Source organism: Malus sylvestris, chromosome 15 (genome assembly GCF_916048215.2).
Source record: "Malus sylvestris chromosome 15, drMalSylv7.2, whole genome shotgun sequence".
In the NCBI taxonomy this organism is placed as follows: Eukaryota; Viridiplantae; Streptophyta; class Magnoliopsida; order Rosales; family Rosaceae; genus Malus; species Malus sylvestris.
In genome coordinates this window covers 21,526,572-21,532,374 of record NC_062274.1, presented here as the reverse complement: position 1 = coordinate 21,532,374, position 5,803 = coordinate 21,526,572, and the positions used below count along the sequence as shown (strand labels likewise).

At 33.2% G+C, this 5,803-nt stretch overlaps 1 pseudogene; it reads right to left on the bottom strand.

Moving 5' to 3' along the window:
- Positions 1–319: 319 nt before the first annotated feature.
- On the bottom strand, positions 320–5,570 carry LOC126602795 (uncharacterized; annotated as a pseudogene).
- Between the last annotated feature and the right edge of the window lie 233 nt (positions 5,571–5,803).

Here is a 5,803-nt window from a genome sequence, read left to right as displayed (position 1 = left end):
ATTTAGGGACATACATTTTGAAGCAGAATGCTTAATACTGAGACATTCTTGGTGACAAAGATCACCATTTGGAAATGCATAATCGAGTAGATTGTCAAACTGATTTCGAAAATAAAACTTAATTTGATTAATATCCCCTACAAATGAAAAACCATCGTTTATGAATTGCATAGCAGAAAACAAGTTCCTTCTCATGGAAGGAACATAAAGTACATTACTTAAAGTTAAAAAATAGCCAGTTGACAATCTCAGTTTGACAGAACCAACATATTCAACTGCAACTTTATTCCCATTTTCAACATAAACATTATAGATCTCCTTACTCGTTCTCTTTTGGCTTTGAAATCCCTACAAAGAGTTTGTTATATGTATAGAACAACTTGTGTCAAACCACAAAAAATGATGAGGAATAAAAATCATATTTGACTCTACTGTCACAAAAACATTTATTGTTGTTTTACCTTTCTTGACTAACCAAGCTTTAAAGCCTAGACAATCTTTCCTCAAGTGATCATCAGAATGACATAAATGACATTTTTAACATCATTGTGATTGTATTTAGGTCTAGAAGCAATGGAGAGTGCATTTGACTTCATAGGTACACATTGGACTTGCAATGCTTCTTGGAACCAGAAATTGTTCCAGTAGTTGATACGGACTTCTTGAATGCAAATGGCTTCTTTCCTTTGTAATTCTCAAACCTGTTAACACCAGTGACCTTTCCTTTGCCTTTTCTAGTATGCACAAAGTGGGTGTTGTATGCACATGCATAACTAATGTCCAAACATTGTTCTTTTTTACTCCAAATGGCTATCAATTCATTAATACTCCAAATCTCCTCTTGAGTGTTGTAACCCACTTTCAGTTGCTCATAATCACTGGACAATAAGTAATTAAGGAGCCATGTGAACAATGAACTGATTAGTGATACCGATGTCTAAAGCATTTAATTTGTTGGCAATGTTAACCAATTTCAGCAAGTGTTCACGAACACTTCCTGATCCATCATGTTTGGTGTTTATCAATTCTGACAGACAAAACACTAGTTTCAGCCTTATCTGATCTTTTGAACTTCTCCTCTATTTTGTCCAAATAGTTCTTAGCCAAGTCACAACTAGGAATCCCTCATCTCACATGTTCTTCCATCATCACATTCTGCATTATGAAAAAGACATCTGGTTTGCCCTTTCCCATTTTTCAAAATGTTCCCTTTCTTGTGTAGTACTTGTATCTGTTAAGACTGCAGGTTAAGGAACTTTGAATGCAATACTAAACTTTAACATGCCAAGATTCATCTCAAGTTGTTGCTTCCATGTTTTGAAATTGTTGCCATTCAATTTCTCCATATTTATTTGGACAATGAGCCTTCTAATTCCTTTTATAAGCCTTATGGTTCTTTAATTGGTAGTGTGATGTATGCATAGGTTTGTACTAGGTCTGATTTGGCTTTTGTGTTAAGTGTGTTAGGAAAATTTCAATCGAATCTAAGGTTGGCTCACTAGAATGCTGGCAAAAAGGTGTTAAGATATTGAAAAGAACTTAGTTGTATGTGTTGTGTTATCATCATGTTGAAGATCTAGAATCAGTATGTTATATTGATGCAGACTTAGGTGGATGTATTGATGACAGAATGTCTACCAATGGCTATATTTTTCTAATGTGTGGTGGGGCTATCTCATGAAGGAGTAAGAAACAAACTACAAGAGCAATGTCCACTATGGAGTTTGAATATATTGGTTGTTTTGAGGCAGTGAAACAGTGTAATTGGATGAAGAACTTAATCTATGAGATGAAGATTATGAGAAGCATTGAAAGACCACTCAAGCTCTCCTGTGATAATATAGCTACAATATTTTTGCTAAAAACAACAAAAGATCAGAGGCATCAAGACTTATGGATATCAAGTATTTGAAAGTTCAAGATAAAGTTAGAGAGGGTGTGATTGATATTCAACATATCAACACACATGACATGGTTGCAAATCCAATGATAAAGGCCTTGAATGTTACAGTCTTCAACAAACATATACAGAAAATGGGTTTGTAGTCAACATTTGATATTCTTTAAATGTGGGAGTAAGTTATACATATTTGTATTTATTGTTTAAGCCATCAGTAATGTAATAAAGTTAATACATGTGTTGTAATGTTGAAGGTTAATGTCTTCAAAATGCTTAACGATTATTTAAGTGTTAAAGGTAAAGGTATCTATAGTACCTTGTGACCAACAAAATGTGGGAGTATTTAACTTGCATGCAATTATGTCCCAAGAATTTTGTTCTCTCAAATACAACACATATATATTGGAGTTTAATCAGTTTGTGGTTTTAGGGTTCTGACATTGTATTCAATGTTGAATAGCTTTAAAACTCAACTGGTGAATTTTCAGTATATAGTTGTTAAGGTCATTGAGAAAATGCAATCAGTGATCACATTTGTATGTATATTTGCAATTCAAAATAAAGAACATATTTTGCTCTTGTGGGAGAATGTAAGAAACCCTAAAATGTAGTGAGCTTCATCAGTTCATGTTTAGTGCAATTATATAGAACAAAATGGTTGTATTTCATTTAGGACTTATATGTGTGACTCGTATGGGATTGGAGCCACAAAGGAGGGAAACTTCAAGTTACAAGTATTTGAATTTGGTGACAGTTAACCGAAGAAAATTGCTTGTAACTGCATCCTTGATGGGAGGATGAGTTGCAGTACATATATATAACACTTTGGTCTCTCTTCTCGGGTGTGTGTGATCCTTCACGAAGAAACAGTCCCATTGAGTGTTTTCGGATCAGTTTTTGTAACCAAGAGAAGAGAAGACAAGTGATCAAACTTGGTGTCAATGTCTTCTTCTACAAGTAAGTAAACCCTTATTACTTGTTATAATCGCTGCATGCATAATGATAGAATAAATGTAGCAATTATCATTCAATGTTAAGATTTATGAACTAGGGTTAGGGTTTGATTGTTAACGATCCTTATACATATATTTCCGACAAACACAAGTTAAAAATTAATTGGCCGTACTATGAATTTCAAGAGTAAGTTTACATTGTACCTGTAATTTGATGCTACATCATGTGTCATTATATAAATAAATGAAAATTTTATTTTTAAGTTGTTAATTTTTTAATACAAATATTTCACTACTTATATAGTAATACGTAATGTACCATCCTATATTCTGAGCACATTAAAAAATCTTTCGAGTTTCAAGTTATAACATTTTCATGCACTCATTGTGCCTTGCACTGTGTACGTACGTAATTCACTGATGTAAATGCACCGTGGTTTGTGCATATAAAGGGGTTTGCCTCCTATCCCTACATATATTTTATATTTGGGCTTAGGTATATAGTCCTCTTTGAAGTGATTGTGTGCAACCGTGGATTGACGATCATCAACCCAATTAGTAGGCATATCATTTATTAAGAATGCACTTTAATTTAAAATTTTGAGTAAAATGATGAAATCAAATCTCAAGTGTTCAAATACCGACTATATCGATTAAATACTAACAACAAATAATTAATATTAAAGATATAGTTATCCAATATTGATCATGAAGATATATAATGATTTCAGTAATTGAGATTTGAAAATAATCATTTCAACTAATTTTCTTATTGATTTTCACGTTTGACTTAAGTACATATAGCCTACCTTGGTTATCCATATCGATTCTATGGAATTATAAAGGATCTATTCTTATAGGGAAATGAAAGGAAGTAAGTAATATACCGATTAAGTAATTTGCATCAGAGCTCATTCTCTTTGAAGATATATACTAGTTTTCAAATTTGAATGCATTCTTTGTTCAAAACACATTTATTTTGGTTATCTCCCATAATCTACATTGACATTTAGGCAGGACTTAGTATAGTCAGTCTCAATTTCCAAAACATATATCATACTAGTTTTATGTTGAGATTTAAGTTCAACAAAGTGTGTATGTATTCATGAAAAAGAATTACAAGGGAGAGGTCTCATAAAAAGGAGACGAGGCAAGGAAGGAAAAACCTACCCAATAAACAAATGCAAACAGCTACAAAGTAGTAGCTAGAGAGACAAAGGCTAGCCCTAGATACAACTCACAGGAAATCTCCTAGAAGACATAGACCCTAAAATTAAGGAATAACACTGTAACACAAAGTGATGGCCACCCATCAGTTTCAGTATTTTATTTTTACATATACTATGCATGTGCTGTTGAGTGTTGAGGGACAATTATTTTTTTGGGAGTTTTAATGAAAAGCTCTCAATAATGTTCACTTTAATGAAAAACCATATTTTTACACTAGAAAGTCAATCCTGATACTATTCACTTTACCCTTTATTTTGTCCTTATCATTAAAACTCAAAGTTTTCAAACCATTTTCATTAGTTTTCCTTATTTTTTAAGGCAGAAATGTTACGGAGACTCTTTTAAAATAAAACTTTTCATGAATTATCTACCACCTAACAGTTTAATTTTGATTATTGTGCTAACATTATAAAACATTGTGCAAAAAAATCTGAGGTGGCAGAGAATCCATAGAGTCCCACTTTTGAAAGAGTCTTCTTACCATTTCTCATGTATAATAGAAGAAAAGAAAGCAAAAGGAGATAAATATGAGAGAATTCATTTGTTTATGCTTTTTTTTTAAAAAAATGAATTCTTCACTTGTAAGTGAGAAGTATTATATTCAATTCTCACCAAAGGCGAATTTGAACCACATTATTGCTAGTTTATATGAGGCTCAGTCCATTTCCCCACCGTCGTAGTGTAGATAATTCATTTGTTAAAAAGATGACCTTTGATTACTATTCAATTATTTTAACATTAACTTCTTTTTATTAATATGCAAGGCAACCAAGGGTACGATTTTGCACAAAAAATAGTTGACGAAACAGACTTCTCTTAAATTATAGTAATACAAATCAATAACCCTAATGTGTCATCGATCTAGCTAGGGTTTCAACATAAGGGGAAGAGTTTTTTTTATTTTTTTTTAGAATTTTTTTATTGAAAGAAAATGATAGTAGATTATTGATTAAGGAATGTAATTACATAGTTTGAGATACAATAAGCCAAATCAAGGCAACACACATTCTTCCAAGAGTAAATCAGAAATGAATAAAGGAGGGGAAACATCCCATTCACACTCCTGACGCAAAGAGAGGCCAAAACATGCTAGCCTATGGGCAATAGAGTTGGCTTGGTAGCGGGTATGGGTAAAAATAGTCTTAGTGATTGATGAAAGTAACGCTTTAATATCTTCCATAATTTGTCCAACTGGGGATAGATTAATAAACGCTTCCACAATCTAAAGTGAATCACTATCACAAGTTATGTTTTGAAAACCCCCTATTCCCCGCCCATCTCAAACCTTCTCTAACTGCCATTGCTTCCACTTGAAATGGAGAGAAAACATCCACACAACACCCACTTCTTGCTGCCACAAAATTACCAGTGTCCCCACGAATAATGATGCCAAAACCAGCCAACTTCTTTTCTATATTCCAAGAACCATCAATGTTCATCTTGAGCCTCCCCCTTCGTGGTGCAGTCCACTCACTTTGGTGACTCATTGCTTGGGGTTTAAGGCCCGATCCTGCAGCCTTGTAGTTGCAAAATTCTTGCCACCAAAGTAGTGTCCCTGTTACACAGATATCAGGAGAATCACATTGATCAACATATAACCCTAATCTTATATTCTATTATTGACCAATTCTTATGTATTCTTAAAATTTGGAAATAGGAAACTGGAGACAGCGGATATGCTATCCGCAAATTTGTCTCCATTTTGTCTCCGTTTTAGTTT